We start from the raw sequence: 20,431 nt of genomic DNA, 5'->3' as shown, positions 1-20,431 counted from the left end.
ATGTCTCACTATTAAATATATAAGAAACTATCAGGAAGTTTCTCTCCACCAAAATCTGAAATATCAGTTTTGAGTAGACTGGCCCTTTAAGCAGATGTATTGAAATGGATGGAAAAAGACTATATACTTTAAGTGAGACTTATTTAGAGTGAAACAAAATCCCTCAAACACCAGCACACAGCAAATGTAAAAATTTTGGTGCACCAAAAAACCCATTGACAGAATACCTTATTAATAACTAACAAGCAGAAAGCCTAAAAACTAATTATATACAATATATAAAAGATAGGGAACACGTAAAAGCAGGGAGAACTAGGAGATGCAGGGAGCAGATGGGAATGGGGAAACAAAACTGGGATCAGATATAAGGGGGAGCAGGTACAAGGCAGCAAGTTAAAGGGCGGGAAGCAAGAGCAGCATTTGAGCAAACAGAATCTGGCAGGAGCAAAACACTGAAGCAAGAGGCACTTAGTAGCAGAAGACCTAAATACCCTCCCAGCAGCCAGCATCAAATGGAAATGATAAGGTCTACTGGCTGCTGGTAGACACTGGAATTACAACCCTCTGCCCAGGGAACCACAGAGCCATCAATAAGTAAACCAGGTCTTGATACCAGCAGGGCCAAGAAGACTGGAATGCCTTCTAGGAACACACGAAGGCTGATCTGCACTGCTGGAGAAAGCTGCTGTGAGGCATTGCTGCTGATAGTAGGAGGAAACACATACACAATATTGGTATAATGTTCAACGCTAAACCATCTGATGAAAAAGATTAACATTTGACATTTAAATAAAAAAGGCATGCATCTGCATACTGATACATGAGGGTGCAACCATGTGAATGATGAGTGGATTGAAAGGCTAGGCTGTGCCTTCAAAAAAGCATTCTGAATGGCCAGGCAACATGTCGGCGGTTCCCCAATTTGACAGCCCTGGACCACCCACCTAGAGACATACTGCCGACATCTCCATGAGGCTTATCGAGGCTTCAGCTGCGACTAACACACGGTGCGCGTGGATCCCTTAATAGAGACTTTCCGGTGGTCCTCCTGTGCTTCTCTGACACTGCAGGTTGAACCTCCCACCCGCTCTAGCACTCTGCAAGTGCTCCAACATTTTTCATGCAAGTTTTTAGTGTTGTTTTATACTTATATACTGAATAAATTCCTAAGCTGTTTAAAGGATTGGCTCAGTGCTTCTCTCTCCTCCTTTTGCATTGCTGCTGAGAGCCACATGATTGCCATGGTGCATTTGGGGTGAGTGTACCAAAGCCTGCTGTTGTAAGCAAAGAGACTGTCTACAGCTGCTGAAAGACCAGGGCTGAATGTTGCTACTGTAAGAGGGTCTGCTGTTGTCTACCTAGAGGCCAGGAAATACAGAGCTAGTGGGAGGATGCTACAGTTTTTGCTTATTGCTGGCTTTGGAAAGGAGAGCATCCTGCCACTTGGCCTATGTGGGATCACCAGAGACCAAGGACCACAAGCATAGGTGAGAGGCCTTTTAGACCATTTTTTTGTGTTGTACAGCTGTTGTTGTTCAATGCTGTGGCCAGTGGGGACTGACACTCTTATGCCGCATACATCAGACTATCCGCCGGACATTTTGACAGATTCAACAATTGTGTTGTATGTTTTTTTATTTACATTTTTTTCCCACAGGTAAATGGGTAGGGGTACGATGTAGGGCTGAAACAACTAATCGATTAATCGACAACTAATCGATTAATCGACAACTAATCGATTATTAAATTAATTGATTACTATTTTCATAATCGATTAATTTGCCAGTAACATAATGGGGTTAAAAAAATTAAATAAAATTAGCCCTTTATAGTACAAAAAGAGCAAATAATCGCTAATGTAAATATTATTTTCACAGTTCTACCGTAAAAAAAATGAACCCCTTACAGTAGTGATCATCTGCTTTTTGTTGTACTATAAAGGGCTAATTTTAGTTTTTTAACCCCATTATGTTAATAAACGTCTTTGACCTGGTTCACATCTATGTGTTTTTTGCAGAAACGCACTACAGTTCATTCACATGATTTCCTATGGGACACATTCACGCAAAACTGTGCCTTTTTGGTTCAAAATACTGCAATAGAGAAGCTGCAAAGAAGCATGTAATGCGTTTTTGCAGTAATTTGTGTTTTTTATTCTGCCAAACAACAAATTGGCCAAAAAGAAATGCAAAAACGCAAATCGCAGTAAAATCACGTGTGCAAAAAATCAAAACGCACAGCAAAAAGCACAGCAGAAAAAGAGCAAATGCAAACTGCATAGGTGTATACCGAGCCTTATGCTGGCCACACCAATCAATTTTCAGACGAGAATATTCAGACGAAAAATCTTTGTACAGTCGCTGAATGAAAGAATTTTTTAAATTATCACTTGTTTTTAAAATTCTGTTTTTAAAATGAATGTCATTTCTGAATGAAAACCACATACACTGTCTGAAAATTTCTTTAACCAAGCAGCTTTCTATTTCCAAATTTTCACTGTGGTTGAAAATGAATGTCGATTTGACCCCACTAACGAATCGAAAATAGAATGGACGTTCTTAAAAATACTTTTTTTTTTTTGAAGGAAGACTTTGTTTTTAATAAAAAAAAAATTGATTTCTGAGTCTGATGATATTTACCAAATTCACCCTCTAATAGTATATACAGTATATCTCTTCTAATAGTATATAAAGTATATCTCTTCTGTCTGTTATTCACAGAGTGTATTAGATATTTTGCTCCCTAACCATATAGTTGGTTATTTATATTTACCACTGCATAGAGACATTTAGGGCCGGTTCACACTGCGACGCGAGGCGAGGCGACACGGCTCGCCTCGCCTCGCTCCCGCAAGTCGCCCCCATTCAGTACAATGGAACCGTTCTGAGAGGAGCGACTCGAGTCGCTCCGACTCAGAAAAAAGGTTCCTGTACTACTTCGGGGCGACTTCGGGGGCGACTTGCATTGACTTCTATGCAGAAGTCCTCTGCAAGTCGCCGCTGAGCTCCCCGCAAGTCGCGGCGAGGTAAGTCGGAGACGCCTCGCCGCGGCTCGCTGTGTGAACCGGCCCTTAAGAATAAAGTGCATGTTTTTAAAACTTGGCATAGTAACTAAATAATACACCACACTTTTCTTTTCAAGGTTATTAACCAATTAAACGAAACAATAAATCGGACAACTAATCGATTATGAAAATAATCATTAGTTGCAGCCCTAGTACGATGTACCCCATACTCATTCACATAGGGTGGGGGGCCGGCAAAAAAAACTGGTTGATCCTATTGTTCTCTATCTCCTCCTTCTGTTCATGTCCCCAATTCAGCTAGAGATTTTGCAGCTGTAGTGGCAACCCTGCATATGCTCAGTTTTCAGTGAGTTTCAATGCTGAACATTTCTTACCCATCACATATGAGCAGCCCATGTGACTATAGAGTCACAGATGTGGGTGTATACACAATGGCAAATTATAGCCCACCCCCCCTCCTCCTCCTCCATGTCCACTAACCAGCTAAACACAATAGGGTAGGATATTACATGTAGATAAATGGAGGCTTCACCGCCCTCTTATTCTAAGACACAGGCTAGAGGGGCATGACACAGCCTGTAACTGGCAGAAATCCACCCACATCATGTTATTTCCACAAAATAATAAAGATTTTATTTCAAATATATATTTGTATGCTAATTTAACCGCTTCAGCAGAAGAATCTACCCCCTACCTGACTAGAGCACTTTTTGCAATTCGGCACTGCGTTGTTTTAACTGACAATTGCGTGGTCGTGCGACGTTGTATCCACACAAAATTGACGTCCTTTTTTTCCCACAAATAGAGCTTTCTTTTGGTGGTATTTGAGCGACAATTTTGAAAAAAACGCATTATTTTTGACTTTTTGCTATAATATATATCCCCCAAAAAATATATAAAAAAAATTTTCCCCTCAGTTTAGGCCAATATGTATTATTCTACATATTTTGGTAAAAAAAAAAAATCTATAAAAATAAAAAAATTGCAATAAGCGTATTTTGATTGGTTTGCTCAAAAGTTATAGCGTCTACAAAATAGGGGAAAGATTTATAGCATTTTTATTATTATTATTTTTTTTTAGTAATGGCGGCGATCTGCAATTTTTATTGTGACTGTGACATTATGGGCGGACACATTGGACAATTTTGACACATTTTTGGAACCATTGGTATTAATACAGCGATCAGCATGCATTGATTACTGTAAAACTGTAACTGGCAGTGAAGGGGTTAACATTAGGGGCCGGTGAAGGAGTTAACCATGTTCCCTGGGAGGTGATTCAAACTGAAGGGGGAGGGACTAACTACAGGAAGTGACAGCTCGTGGTTCCTAGCCGATAGGAACACATGATCTGTCACTCCTCTCAGAACAGGGAAGTGTGTGTTTACACATACTCGTCCCTGTTCTGTGTCTTCTGGTCACGATCGCTCGTGGCCGGCGGTCATCTGGACCGTTGGCTACGAACATTGGCACCCCCTGCTGTGTAATGCACACCTGCTATCCGGACCTCACGAGATCACGTACAGTAACGTGATTTCGCGCAGAGGAGCCAGCCTGCCGCAGTAAAACTGCGGCGGCTTGTCCAGAAGCGGTTAAAACAGTTTATTGTTATTACTTAAAAACTATTTCTTATCACCACAGAGTGGTACTGTGGATATGATACACAGGTAATAGATACCACATCCCGATAATTGAAATTATTAAAAAAGGAAATTTTTTGGAATAATGGACTTTATAGGCATAACAGAACAATTGCATATTTTAACAGAAAATACCTATGAGCATAATGACCATACTATCAACAAAGTCAAAAATTGATAATTAATCCATCTAATGACCGAATAGTGTACTTATATAACAATTATCCAGCAACCAGACAGTATATTATATATGTGTAATCCCGTGAGGGAAATCCAAATGCGATCACGAAAAAACAAATTGATCAGTGATCACGTGGAAAGGTCACATAGAAAAGGTCCATAAACAATCATAGAAAGAGTTCATATGTAATCATAAACAAAATCCTCTGTGATGTGGCTGGTGCAGAAAAAGTATAATAGGAAATTCTTCCAAGGGGATAGGAGTTTCAGTAGTCAAATACAACCCGATATATCAGCTTGTCTGCAGAGATCACAAAGGTAGATGGAATACTCTTACCGACTGTGGTGGACTCACACGGTCTTACGATGGTTGAGTCGGAAAGGCTTGGGGTCCCAACCTGGGACTAGATTTAAGGTGGTGGACGCCCGACTGGATGTTGAGAGGACTCCAAACAACTAAAGACCGTAGGAGGTGTCTCGCAGGGGGATCTCCAAAGTCTTCTTTGTCCAATTCAGATGTAACTCGATTGGAAGTTACAACCCCAGACGGGGGGTGGGAGATTTTAGGAAATTTAGACCAAAAAAGAAAAAGAAAAAAGAAAGCTCCACATGGTGCGGGTCAAAAAATCTTAACCATCGGGTTTTATTAAAAAGTCAAGTAATTAAATAAAAATTATGACTAGTGATCACAAGTGAACAAAATAAAAGCAAGCTTGCTTTTTGGCACCCCACATTGCTTTTATTTTGTTCACTTGTGATCACTAGTCATAATTTTTATTTAATTACTTGACTTTTTAATAAAACCCGATGATTAAGATTTTTTGACCCGCACTTTTTTGGTCTAAATTTCCTAAAATCTCCCACCCCCCGTCTGGGGTTGTAACTTCCAATCGAGTTACATCTGAATTGGACAAAGAAGACTTCGGAGATCCCCCTGCGAGACACCTCCTACGGTCTTTAGTTGTTTGGAGTCCTCTCAACATCCAGTCGGGCGTCCACCACCTTACCATCTAGTCCCAGGTTGGGACCCCAAGCCTTTCCGACTCAACCGTCGTAAGACCGTGTGAGTCCACCACAGTCGGTAAGGCCGCGTACACACGCGGGGACTGTTCGCTGAAACTTTGTTCGTCAAACAGTTGCCGCAACAGTCCGCTCAAAATTTGCATGAGCGGACTTGCCCACACACGGCACTTTTTGAGCGAACTGTTTCAGCGAACTGTTTGCCAAACAGTTCGCTCAACTTTTGAAATGAACGGACTCGCCCACGTAAGGCGGAGGCAAGTCCGCCCATTTCGAGCGCGTGTACAGGTAGGCGGGGCCCGCGACGGAGACATTGCGGGCTCCGCCGCCTGGAATGGACTTAAAGGGGAACCCCAACGCCGAAAAAAATCGGCGTGGGGGTCCCCCCAAAGTCCACAACAGACCCTTGTCCGAGCACGCTACCCGGCCGGCCAGGAAAGGGGGGCGAGCGAGCGCGCCCCCCCTCCTGAGCCGTACCAGGCCGCGTGCCCTCAACATGGGGGGTGCCTTGGGGAAGGGGGGGCCGCGCGGCCCCCCCACCCCAAAGCACCTTGTCCCCATGTTGATGAGGACAAGGGCCTCTTCCCGACAACCCTGGCCGTTGGTTGTCGGGGTCTGCGGGCGGCGGGCTTATCGGAATCCGGGAGCCCCCTTTAATAAGGGGGCCCCCGGATACCGGCCCCCCACCCTATGTGAATGAGTATGGGGTATGTACCCCTACCCATTCACCTGTAAAATAAAAGTACCCAAAAAAAAACCACAACACACGAGATAAAATATTTTATTGCACAGCTCCGGGGGTCTTCCGTCTTCGGGGGTCTTGTCCCCCTCTTCGGTTCTTCTGCCGGGCCACTGCGCCTTCTTATAGCTCTTTTGCAGGCGGTGGCCCGGTCTTCTGTCGCCGCCGCCGCCTTCCGTTCTTCTGTCGCCATCTTCCGTTCTTCTGCCGGGCCACCGCGCCTTCTTATAGCTCTTTTAGAGGCGGTGGCCCGGTCTTCTGTCGCCGCTGTCGCCGTCGCCGCCTTCCGTTCTTCTTCTTCTTCCTGTTCTTCTTCTTCTTCTCCAGGAGATGTTGACACGTCGCTCTCTCCGGCCGGAATGCCAGAGCCGCGCTGAGCGGTCACTTATATAGTGACAATGGGGCGGTGTCACATGGTATATGTCACATGGGTTGGTCACATGGTGACCCCGCCCCTTACGATGTCATAGTCCCCATGTGACATCAACCCATGTGACCAACCCATGTGACATATACCATGTGACACCGCCCCATTGTCACTATATAAGTGACCGCTCAGCGCGGCTCTGGCATTCCGGCCGGAGAGAGCGACGTGTCAACATCTCCTGGAGAAGAAGAAGAAGAACAAGAAGAAGAAGAAGAACGGAAGGCGGCGACGGCGACAGCGGCGACAGAAGACCGGGCCACCGCCTATTAAAGGGGGCTCCCGGATTCCGATAAGCCCCCCGCCCGCAGACCCCGACAACCAACGGCCAGGGTTGTCGGGAAGAGGCCCTTGTCCTCATCAACATGGGGACAAGGTGCTTTGGGGTGGGGGGGCCGCACGGCCCCCCCTTCCCCAAGGCACCCCCCATGTGGAGGGCACGCAGCCTGGTACGGCTCAGGAGGGGGGGCGCGCTCGCTCGCCCCCCTTTCCTGGCCGGCCGGGTAGCGTGCTCGGACAAGGGTCTGTTGTGGACTTTGGGGGGACCCCCACGCCGATTTTTTTCGGGTTCCCCTTTAAGTTCATTCCAGGCGGCGGAGCCCGCGACGTCTCCTTCGCGGGCCCCGCCTACCTTCACACGCGCTCGAAATGAGCAGACTTTCCTCCGAGCGGGAACAGTTTGCTCATTTCGAAAGTGGCCTACACACGGGCGGACTGTTCGCTCAAACAAAGTTTCAGCGGACAGTTTTTCGGAATTTCCGAAAGACTTTGTCCGCTGAAACTGTCCGCTGAAAGCCCACACACGGGCGGACTGTCCGCTGAAACACTGTTCAGCGGACAAAGTTGAGCGAACAGTCCGCCCGTGTGTACGCGGCCTAAGAGTATTCCATCTACCTTTGTGATCTCTGCAGACAAGCTGGGTTGTATTTTTTTTTTTGCAAATATAATTTTTATTCATAAATTTTTCACACATACAGGGTAGAGCCCCCAAACAAGAAAGTACAACATAAACAGTGAAGGTCGCAGCCTCCCGAATGTGCATTACAGTAACAGGTAGTACGACTAATAGCCGTGTATTTCACTGTGAATAGTAAGTCGACCCCACAAATAGCACTCCCTTGGCCGGATCCGGCAAGAGGGCCAGAGATATACCAAGTCCAGTTAATATCCCAAGGTCTGGGCCCGCGATCATAGGTCAAAGTCGTTGTGAGCAGGCTATGGGTCGTAATTATAAGAAGAGGTAGGAAGTGAGTGCACAAACAAGAGAAAGAAAAAGAGGGGGGGGGGAGAGATGTGGGAAGGGGAGTGGGATAGGATAGAGAAGCAGTGAGGAGAGAGGGGGGGAGTATAGGGAAGAGGTGGGTAAGGGAAGGAGGGACGGGGAATGGAGTAGGGGAGGGGAGTGGTGGTGATTCGGTGTTCCCTGTATGGACTCCTGTTAACTGACCTATCTCCACCTATTTTCCGAGAAGGGTCTTGCCTTCTGTCGAGTACACAAACGCATTCCAGAGGGACCAGGTCCTTTGGTAGACTTCCTGCCGATCCTGGGCAGTCATTATCAAATCCTCCATTTTGTTAATTTCTTCCTCCCTCCGTAGCCACATTGCCACGGTAGGGGGAGTTTGTTGCTTCCAGAGCAGGGGGATACAAGATTTGGCTGCATTGGTGAGATGGCGCAATATCGACCGCGCATATTTCCTAGGGGGCAGGTTCGACATATGTAAGAGGAAGAACGCTGGGTCATTCGGGATTTGCCACTCCATGAATTTTTGGGATATGTTTCGGACTGCTGTCCAAAAGTCCGTGAGCTTGGGGCAGGACCAAAAAATATGCAGGATCGTACCTCTATCCTCCCCACAGCGCCAGCAATGTTCAGGCGTGTCTGGGAAGATAAGGTGAAGGCGGCTAGGTGTTAAGTACCACCTCGTGAGAATTTTATAATTCATCTCCTGCGTTTTGGTGCATATGGAAGATTTCAGGGCGAACCGCAGAACCTGTGCAATTTGCGTGGGTGTGAAGGTGCAACCCAGATCCCCTTCCCATTTTGCGAGACTTGAGATACGGTGCGGTTGTGGTGGGGTATTCAGTAATACATACATTTTAGAGAGGAGTCGGGAGATGGGTTCCGTGCCAGAGAAGTATTCTTCAAACACGGTCAGCGGTCTGGAATAATCCGAGGGGTTCGGGATGGACTGAAGAAAGTGATGTAGACGCGCGGCGTTCCAAAAATCTAGACAATAGGGACCCATGGGGTCCATAAGGTCACAAATAGAAACCCAGCTTTCACGTGCTACAAACTGAGAGGCTATAGTAAGGTTGGAGTCTCGCAACTGTCTGAACTGCATAGTCGGTAGACCCGGCAGGAATCTAGGGTTACCAAGGATTGGTGTCAGCGGCGACGCCGCGGTCGTCAGGGAGTGTTGTAATGCCGCCTTCTCACCCTGGTAGAGAGTGTTGCCTATAAGAGGGTGAGTTTTCACTTCCTTCGGTAATGCTTCCCTGCACCAGAGAGCAGACCTTAATGGGACTGAACACTGGTGTTGCTCAATTTGGGCCCATAATTTGGTGGTTAGATTGCGACCCCAATCAATCATCCTACTCAAATGAGAGGCACGGTAATACTGTTTGATATCTGGTAACGCCACACCTCCGTACTGTTTCGGAAGTGATAGTTGGGAACGTGGTATCCGAGGCTGCTTCTGTGCCAAAACAAAGCGGGTAAACAGTGCCTGTACCTGCTTAAAATATGCAGGTGGGATTTTGATCGGTAGAGTCTGAAATAGATATAAAAATTTGGGTAGGATGCACATTTTCAGTAAATTAAATTACATCTACCGAACCAGGAATGTGTCCCTTTGTGCCATGAGTCCAAAAGCAGCCGCGTCTTAGTAAGCAAGGGGGGGAAATTGCATGTATACAGGTCCGATAGGTCCGGAGGGATGTTAGTGCCTAGGTAGGACAGAGCGGTCGTCGTCCACTTGAAATGGAAGTTGGATTGCAGATTGGGGAGCGGTATCAGTATCTCCATGGCTTCTGATTTGGTGAAGTTGATCTTTAGGTTAGATAACTTCCCGTACGCCTCAAACTCTTTGAGCAGGTTAGGTAATGAGATGCTGGGGTTAGTCAATGTGAAGAGCATATCGTCAGCATATGCCGAGAGTTTGTGTTGCGAACCCCCCACAACTACTCCCTGTATGTCTGGGTTCAGTCTAATCGTGGCCAAGAAGGGTTCTAGAGATAATGCGAACAGGAGAGGAGACAGTGGGCAACCCTGTCGCGTCCCATTGGTTATCGGGAAGGGAGTTGATAGTGTCCCATTAACTTTAACTTGGGCCGTTGGATTGGAGTATACCCCAGATATACGAGCAATCATCCGGTCCCCTAATCCCACGTGTCGGAGCACTGCAAACATAAATGGCCAGTTCACACGGTCAAAAGCCTTTTCAGCATCCGTGTTTAACAGGACACGCGGAGTTCCCGCTTTTCTCACCACATGAACCAGATTAAGCACCTTCGCGGTACTATCTCGGGCTTCACGGGAGGGAATAAATCCAACCTGATCTAAATGAATCAGCTGCTGGAGATGGCCCGCTAACCTGGTAGCCAAGATCTTGGTGTAAATTTTGAGATATATATTCAGGAGAGAAATCGGCCGGTAACTACCGCAGGATGCCGGGTCCTTCCCCTCTTTATGAATCACCGAGATGCGAGCAGCCAAAGAATCTCTAGTGAACTCCCCGCCCGACCCTATTGCGTTGAATAATGTAAGCATGGGCTGTCCCAGCAGGTCCAACAGTCTTTTATAGTATTGCAGTGTATAGCCGTCCGGTCCCGGAGCTTTCCCCGGCTTCATCGTCCCTATAGCTCTATGAATTTCCGTCAAAGTAATGGGGGATTCCAGCTCCTCTCTCACTGCTGGTGATAAGGAGGGCAATTGGGATTTCTCAATGTAGTCGGACAAGGCCGTTTGAGGTGGGGGGTGCGTCTGTAGATTGTACAGTTCTGAATAGAAATTCCTGAACTCACGGGTAATGTGCATGGGCAATTGGATTTTTCGTCCCCCCGGCGCCACGATATGGGGAATATATGTCAGAAGTCTACGTTCCCGGACCAGTCTCGCCAGTAGTTTCCCGCATTTGTCACCCGTCTCGTAAGTCATCTTGCGGCAAGATTGAATGGCAGCTTTAGCTCTATAATGAAGTATATCTGTAATTTGTTTCCTGACGGTCAGTAGGTCATTTTCAGAGGACTGTGTGGGTGCGTGTTTGTGCCTGGCCTCTATTACGTGTAGCTGTTCCAAAAGCTGGTCCAGCTGTTTGGTGCGTTCTCGTTTTATCCGCGCCCCGTGCTTAATGAGGACCCCTCGCACTACCACTTTGTGAGCCTCCCACAGAACACCCGGAGTACAGTCCGGGAGATCATTTTCCTGGAAATAGCAACACAATGTCTTGGTGACATCATCCAGAACTTCCGGAGTTTGTAAGAGACTTTCATTTAGGCGCCAAAATCTATGCGTCAGGGAGGATGCGTCAGACAGTCTGTAAGTGAGGAATATCGGCGCATGGTCCGACCATGTCCTGTCTCCAATGGAGGAGCATTCAACCGCATGTAATTGGGAGTGGGGGATCAGAAAGTAATCAATTCTGGTATAAAGTTTGTGCATGGGGGAGTAAAACGTGTAGTCTCGTTCGCCAGAATGTTGGAGCCTCCAGACATCAATAAGTTGTGAGTCGTGCAGTGTCTTCGCAATGCGTTTAAGCTGAGCGATCTGCATGGAGGTCTTACCAGTCGAAGTGTCTACAGATGGGATCAGCGGGGCATTAAAATCTCCCCCGAGCAACAATTGCCCAACTTTAAATTCCTGTAATTTTTCCATGGTCCTCTCTAGAAAAGTGGCTTGAAGTTCATTAGGGGCGTATATAGCCGCCACGGTCAACTGTATGTGGCCAAGAAGCCCCTTAAGAAAAACATACCGGCCCGAAGGATCCAACAAGGATCCCTGGCATCGCCACGGGAGTTTGCCAGAGAGGAGTATGGAGACCCCTTTGGATTTAGCCAGCGGGTTGGCCGAATGATATGTCCATGGATAGTGTCTATTGCGTAGGTATGGCAGTGCATTTGGTTTGAAATGCGTCTCTTGTATAAAGGCAATATCAGCATGTAATCTTTTTAGGTCAGCTAGGAGGATGCAACGCTTTTCAGGTGTATTAAGGCCCTTCGCGTTAAGTGATAGTATGTTCACATGTGATACCGACATAATCAAACCGGGAAAACCACCAAACCAGAGAAGAGGGGGGTGGGGAGAAGGGGGGGAACACAGGGGCGGGCAGACGGGGTCGGTGAGGAGGGAGGGAGGCTTCAGGAGGGGTCAGAGCGAGGTAGGGGTGGGGGTGGGGGGGAGGGGAAAGAGTCCAGAAGGAGGGGTGGAGCGAAAAAAGTGAAAGGAGAGAAAGGAGAGACGGAGACAGGAAAACCCGAGGACGGGCGCTAGTGTAGAAAGAGAGGAGAGAGAAGAGGGGGGAAATAGAGAGGAGGGGGGAAAAAGAAACAAAAAAAAACGTAACACGGGAGTGGGCCTACTGCCTTTGTCTCCCTATAGAGCAAATAAGAGCATATAATTCCCCAGGGGGAACAAACCGTACCCCCCGGTGAAATACGCCAGCCTATTGGTGGGGACGAGACGGACAGGAAACCAGGTAGCCAGCTCCACAGGCCCGTCCCCCACCTCGTGCAGGTCGCAGGTGCACCATGTATATCACCTCAAGAATATTGAACATAAACATATAAAATAAATAACAAAAACAAGAAATAACAGTTCAAGTAAACCATACAAAGAGAGCAGAGAGAAACAATAATGAGCATCAACTCAGGTTATGCGGCTAGCAGTCCATACCGTATCCGGGCTGGGTAACCAGAGCCCGCTCCGTACATATACAGCCAGCCTCACCTCAGAATCCCACAACCCCCCCCGCCCCCGAACACCCCCCACCCCCCGTGAACAGCAGGTGCCGCCCGCTGAGATACACAGCCAGATGCGTCCCCTCAACCTTACCAATTATAAAATATAAGAAAATAAAACGTAGTAAAATAAAATAATATAAAATTAAAGGCATCCCACCTCCCTCCCCACGGAAAACATTTCAACTAGGTCCCGGAGCAGCTAATTTCAACTAGGTCCCGGAGCAGCTCATTATACTCAAGGGCTGGCATACGTCCAAACTCCGGGGCAATGAGTACCGGTTGTGCATAAAAACCCCCTCCTGGACCGGTTACAAGAGCAGCCTGGCCAGTGCATCACCCCGGTGGTGTTCATCCGCAGGGTCTAGACGTCCTCGCCACAGGCAGTGGAAGAACTGGCCGGCATAATAGTGGGGAGTCAGTCTGCTCGCTAAATAGCGCTGCCACAGCAGCGAAGTCTCAGCAGGTAGTCCTTCCCGGCATTGTACAAAAGTCAGCGAGATGCAATGTCTCCTACAAAGGGGCCTGTAGCAATGCAGGCGGTGGCAGACTGGGGCAACAAAATCTAGTACGTAAATCGCTGTGAACCGTCTGAGGGCATCATGTAGCTGGTTGCACAAAAGCGGTGTCTCGTGCCCCATCGCGCGTCCCGGTATAAGGAGATGAGCCGCCACATGAGGCACGGTCTCCCAGACAGGTATTCCATAGAGCGGCTCCATAAACGGCTCCGTGATTAGGAGGGGGGGTCAGGGTAGCAGCGTGAAGGTAACCGAGAGGGGTGTCATCCACGCAGGCCTCAGCCGCAACTCAGGTCGGTGGTATGACACAAATGACGGTGGCGGTGGCGGCGATGGTAATGGCGGTGGCAAGAGGGGGGGGGAGCGGGGGACAAGGGAACGAAGAGTCAAAAGTTACCTTACAGCTCGCGGGAGTCCTCCCCCGAGGGCGCTCTGGGTCTGCGCCGGTTTCTCTGCTGTCTGGGTGGCAAGTCTCCACGTCGTCCACGTCTTGGGTCTTGTCCCTGCGGGTGGGGCAGAGATGCTAGCCAGTTCGGGACTGTGATAGGTTCCACGTCAAGAAAGATGAATAGAGCAGGTAGGGAATCCATGGCGCGAATAGTGAAGAATCTCTGGTCTTTTCGAAATGTGACAGACAGTGGATAGCCCCATCTGTACGTAGCACCACTACGGCGTGCAAGGTCCAGCAGGGGCTTCAATAAAGCACGCCGCTGAAGGGTGGCACGGGAGATGTCCGGGAGGATCCTCACTTCTGCTCCATCAAATTCCATGGTAGGGGCTTCCCAGGACTTCTGCAAAACTTCCTCCTTGTGGCCATAATGATGCAGCCGACAGACAACTTCCCGCGGTCTAGCCAGATCCGTGGACTTGGGGCCCAGAGCACGGTGCACCCTGTCGAACTCCAGTCGGGACGGCAACTCCACCCCCGGAATATTGCGGAAGATCGCGGCGACAGTGTCCGCCAGATCCTCTGTTCCCGTTGCCTCTGGTAGCCCCCACAGCCGCAGATTGTTGCTGCGGTCTTCCATCTCCTCCAACCGCAATTGTTGTGAGAGTAGCATATCCATATGGACTTCTTGTGAGGTCTCCATTGCTGCCACACGTTGCTCCAGGGCCGTCAGGGAATGCTCTCCGCCAGAAACCCTAGTTGCCAGGTCCTTCACCTCTTCCCTGACGAGAGCCATCTCCCTACGATGAGTCGCCTCCACCTTGTCTATCAGGGCGGCGATGTCGGCTTTCGTAGGGAGCGCCTGTAACAGCAGGCAGAGTTCCGCATCTACCTGCTGCGTCTGCCGGGGGGTCTCCATAGCGTCCGGGGCAGCACTGTTGGTCGCCAGGGGTTTTCCCAGGTACGGAGCAGGCAGGGAAGCCTGAGAAGCCTCCGAATCAAGGTCCGGCAGGGGCAGGCAGCTCGGTCAGCGTCCGCGTGGTCTCGCACTGCCGCCATATTGGGTCCCGATGAGCGGTGCTGAGAGAGTTGAAAAAGCCTCCCAATATCTCCCGAATGTGATGCAGGAGTCGGTGGTCGGGTAGATTTACTTTGCCTCTGCGTGGTCTTCTTTTTTGAGGTGGGCATAGTGCGGTCTAACTGTTTATTTCATCCGATAAGGTGAGAGACGGCCGGGAGCTCGAGCGTTACACGTCTCTATCCCTCCATGTCCAGGCCACGCCCCCCATCGGGTTGTATTTGACTATTGAAACTCCTATCCCCTTGGAAGAATTTCCTATTATACTTTTTCTGCACCAGCCACATCACAGAGGATTTTGTTTATGATTACATATGAACTCTTTCTATGATTGTTTATGGACCTTTTCTATGTGACCTTTCCACGTGATCACTGATCAATTTGTTTTTTCGTGATCGCATTTGGATTTCCCTCATGGGATTACACATTCACTTAATTAGAAGCGCTACACTATTTATTGTTTTAATTGTTTTACTTTGTTTGAAGTGTTGGCAGCTGTTTTTTGTTAGTTTGATACAGCGCGGTGTTTTCCCCCTTTTTTTTATATATTATATATGACTCAGCTCAACTTGCTCTTGCTCAAAAGCAAGTTGAGCTGAGTCATATATGATATACTGTCTGGTTGCTGGATAATTGTTATATAAGTACATTATTCGTTCATTAGATCGATTAATTATCCATTTTTTACTTTGTTGATAGTATGGTTATTATGCTCATAGGTATTTTCTGTTAAAATGTGCAATTGTTGTATGTGTCTTTGTTTTTTAATCTTGTAATACATTTTGTAAAAAATTTCAATAGCAATTGTGTTATGCCTATAAAGTCCATTATTCCAAAAAAATCCCTTTTTTTATATTTTCAGTTTATTGATATTATCATTATTTGTTTTTTGAACGTGTGAACAGCAGCAGAAGTCTAGAGGCTCCTCCTGCTTATGTTTCCCTGCAGACAGGCTGGGGAAGATCTGGATCACGTGCCGTCAAGTTATATCAGGGTCTTTTTTTTTTTTTACTCGCCGATACCAATTATACTACCGCAACTTTTTTGTTTTCAATGTTTTTTACTATTGCTGAAGTGTAAAGTTATTTTACTAATTAAATTACATTTTTTTTTAAAATTTTGCACTTTTTTAATTTTTTTCTTTTAATTGACAATTTTTAATGAAATTGTTCCTTAATATACAACAGTGTAATAAGAAAAAGCAACAAACAAGGGACATCTAAAGAGGTTCACAACAGACCAATGTACAGTAAGAACATTAAACATAAAGGAAGAAACGGAATGCAGCTTCAAAGCAGATTCAAATAACAATGGTATGTGATATAGCCTAAAGGATAAGCAATCTAGGTTCAAGAGTGTCAACAGTCAAGGCCGATCCCGAAAGGGCCCAAGTTTAGCAGGCCTACTAAAAGAGCCCAAAATAATTCACAGAGTCCTTAACAAAGTTACAAGAATAACATCAACAGGAGAAAAAAAAAGAAGAAAAGGAAGAAAGTAAAGATGGAGAAGCGTTAGCCCACGTACACACGGTCGGAGATTTCGGCAACCAAATCCGTCGGATTTTGCCCGTCGGATTGAGTCCGACGGATTGTGCCCGAAACTGTTGCATAAACACGGTCGGGCCAAGTTGTCTGATTTCGTGGTTGCCAAGAACGCGGTGACGTAAGCCATGTACGGCGGGACTAGAAAAAGGAAGTTCAGCACCACGTCCGGCACCCTTTGTGCTCCTTCTGCTGATCTCGTGTTTTAGTAGAAGTTTGGTGAAAGACAATTCGCGCTTTTCAGATTAGTGATTCAGATCGCTACTGCTTTTCAGTTTCTGCTTGTCTTTGCGTATCTGATAATCAGTGCGTGCAGTCATTAAGTATTTGCTTCTCATTGTGGACTCTATCTTGGTATAGTACGCTTTGAAAGGCATTTTTTTGTGTCTGCTTGCTTCTGCTATTCAGGTCGTCCTTTCAGGCCTTGCTGTTTAGCGTTGCTTTCTGGTGTCCGTTCTGACCACCCGACCGTCTTCCAAACATGTTTCATCTACGTCCTCATCGTACAGCTTGTGCTGTGCAGGGGTTCTTACTTTGACTTTGACACAAGCCAAAGGGCTTGTGTCAAAGTCAAAGTAAGAACCCCTGCACAGCACAAACTGTACGATGAGTACGTAGACGAAACTTCAGGACCTCAAGTTCTCTACAGGCATCTCCCCCCAGGCTCTGGGGATCATTATTCCAGAGACCTGTTCTGCCATCATTCAGCTCCTGCTGAAGGACTATATTATGCTAATTTTTAACCGTAAACATCACATTCTATGTATTTCATGATTGCTAATGTCTTGCATTTCTTTCCTCATTCCCTAATTACCATCATTGCAATATGCTCTAATTCATATACTCTGCCCCTTTGTCCTCATGCGGATTTGCCTCACTAACTTCCCCACCATGCTCTTCTTGGCCCCTAAAACTAGAGTCTAGTCACTTGACAATGTCTTTTGGCAGCTCCATAGTATTGCTTTCCCTAAAACACCCCCTAAAATCTCTACAAATGTGATGTGTGTGCTTAAATTCATGCAAAGTGACCTTTTTATTGTTTTTTGGAGTTGTGCCAAACTCATTAGTAACCCCCCTCTCCCCAACTGTTACCTCAGCTGATAGCAATCTTCTATCTCATGACTTGACCCAACCCAATACACACTCTAAATACCTTTTTTCATGATCACATTTATGGACAAATTCACCAAAGCATGTAGTGTAAGGGCCTTAATACTTTCAAATGCTAGTTTTATTTTTTCAACATATTCATTTTATTGCTATGTAATAGCAGAATGTCAACATGTGCTTCCATTTTGTTATTATGACACTTCTTACCTGTCCGGTGGGCTGCCAATAGTGTAACTAAGGAGGGGCTTCACAAAGTATCACACATTATTTAGGCATTCAGCTCTCAATCAAGTGGAGAGGGTTACCTCTCCTAAACATCCCCCCTCATTTTTTAACAAGGGCCCATCAGATGGGGGGGGGGGGGTGGGGGGGTTAGGACTCTCATAAGGGGACCTTATACTTTAGGCTTTAAATACTCATTTTAAAAAATGTTATACTAATTGTCTTCAAAAATGTGGGTGTCTAATCTGCATGCAATGTTGATTTGTCAAATTACTAGTTTGTTTTCTTGTGTCACTACACAGTGTCCTTCAACGCCACAGGAATGGCAGACTGTGGCCTCCCACTTTGCCATTTTTTGGCAGGTTGTGCCTTTTTCAGCAACAGTGCAAACCCAAGTTCAGAGCGAGATGAGGGGACAGTCTCTTCTTCATATAATCTTATTATGTTGTGGGTCTGCTACACACACACCTTCTTTTTGTTAACTAATGTGTAGTGCATGACTGATCTAAATCATGCTCATTTTCAGCACCATGGCAGGAAAATGGCATGCTTGTCCAAATTTACACATCACTGTGGGTGCTTTTTACTAAAGGCACATCCACTATGCACTGCAAGTGTACTGCAAAAGTACACCTGAAACTGCACTTGGAGTGCAAAGTGGAGTTGCCTTTAGTAAATCACACTCCTCAGCACAAACTCAAATTTGACTACAAATACATTGTAATCCCAATGAAAAAGGAAGCCACACATTGTTGAGAATGAAACTTTTTAATACAAGCACATTCATATGTGCGTTTAGTAAAGGTTTTTACAACACAACCAAGATATTTTGGGTATCCAAAACCCAGTTTAATAATATTTATTTTTGAGTTGTTTTTTTGTGTAAACAGGCATGTATCAAACCGTAAAATACAGAACACAGGAACTTACAAAGTTCAACTTGGAAAAGTGAAGACAATATCAGACCTGAGTATGTACAAACTGGGCTGATATTGCCTTCATCACATGGGGTGTGACCCCTGAAAAATCCAAATTTGGAAGATGCACACAGTGTGTCAACATGTGCTATCTCCCATCATGGGGGATCAATGTACATGCTTTGGGGCTGCAACCCCTTCATCTCAGACACTTTACACAAAACATGTACATTGATCCCCCATGATGGGAGATAGCGCATGTTTACACACTGTGTGCATCTTCCAAATTTGGAATTATGCTAAATCCACTTTTTTTTTTTCTAAAACAAAAATAAAACCCTATCTAGTTTTTTCGTTTTCACACTCTCCCCAAAACATCAATGATGTTCTTCATTTTATTTTTAACATCATTGATGTTTTGTTGTACAATTTCCAAATCCCGATTGCACCCCATTATCTCCCCGATCAAGATCTGGGCACTTTCACTGGTAAAACGGGAATCTTCCTCCACATGACCTAGAAAAAAAACAAACAAACACACCATGTAATCCAAATATGGTGATATACATTGATGAGCTTACCAGAAGCTATGTTCTCCGACACTCACCTGTTGTGGTGACAATTTGGCCAACCTCCACAATCTCTCCTTCTTCCTCCTCCTCCTGCTCCTGCTCCTCTGTTTCTTCTTTTGGAAGTTGCCCTTCTTTGGGAGGGGTGTGGTCCCTGGTGTCCTCATGGTCCCTGGTGTCCTCATACTTGCCGAGTCTTCTCTCCCCTATGAGAATGTAAACAAAGACTAATTAGCACACAGAGGGCAGAAATAGGAATATGAAACATTGCTTGGAAGTGTTGTCCAATTGTTTTTTTGTGCCGAGTTACAAGGTGAGAACATTATTGCTGCCACTTTGTTAAGCTGGAATACTTCCCTGCAGAACGATGTTTCAGACGAACGAATGAAACCATGACCTTGAAAGTGGCCATTTAAAAATGCACAACATGAAATCCAAGCACATGGAGCATGTATGCAAGCAAGAATAATGATATGAACACACGACAACTACTTACTTTTTTTAAGAACACGCTTGATCCTTACGCACTGCTCGTGCTCCCTCAGTTTCAGGTCTGACCAGCGTTTTCTCAGTTGATCCTTGGATCGGCGTACCACAAAATTCTTCAGAAGACTCTTCACAACTTTATTCATGATCTTGGCCTTTCTGATATTTGGGTTTGGGTAAGGTCCATACTTCCCATCATAGTCGGTCCTGTTCAATATGTCGACCATCTCCAACATCTCTCCAAAAGACATATTTGAGGCCTTAAATCTTCTCTTCCTGGATCGGGACGTTTCTGGCTCCGGGCTTTCCTCACCCTCCTCCTCGTTAGTGGAACTATTATTGCTCACCTGCGTTCTCTCCGCCATGTGCTCTCCCCACTGCGCGGGAAGCGAAGGGGCGGGGAATAGTCTGGAAAGAACACCAGGGGTGGGCGGAGTTTCACGCATGCGCACTGTATATAAAATGCCACACATGTGTATTGTCCGTACGATCTGGGAGGAGAGTGTGAGGCACGGACGCGGCGAACGTGGAAACGAAGGTAACATTTTTAAATTTGTGCTTCACTAGACTAGACTGCTTGTATCTAGGCCGCTATTGGGACAAGATTAGGAGGGAT

The sequence above is a fragment of the Lithobates pipiens genome, unplaced genomic scaffold (genome assembly GCF_037356315.1).
Source record: "Lithobates pipiens isolate NorthernLeopardFrog02 unplaced genomic scaffold, aLitPip1_a1.2 Scaffold_13, whole genome shotgun sequence".
Classification (NCBI taxonomy): Eukaryota; Metazoa; Chordata; class Amphibia; order Anura; family Ranidae; genus Lithobates; species Lithobates pipiens.
The sequence above is the reverse complement of the archived record's forward strand: the minus strand, read 5'-3'. Positions refer to the sequence as shown.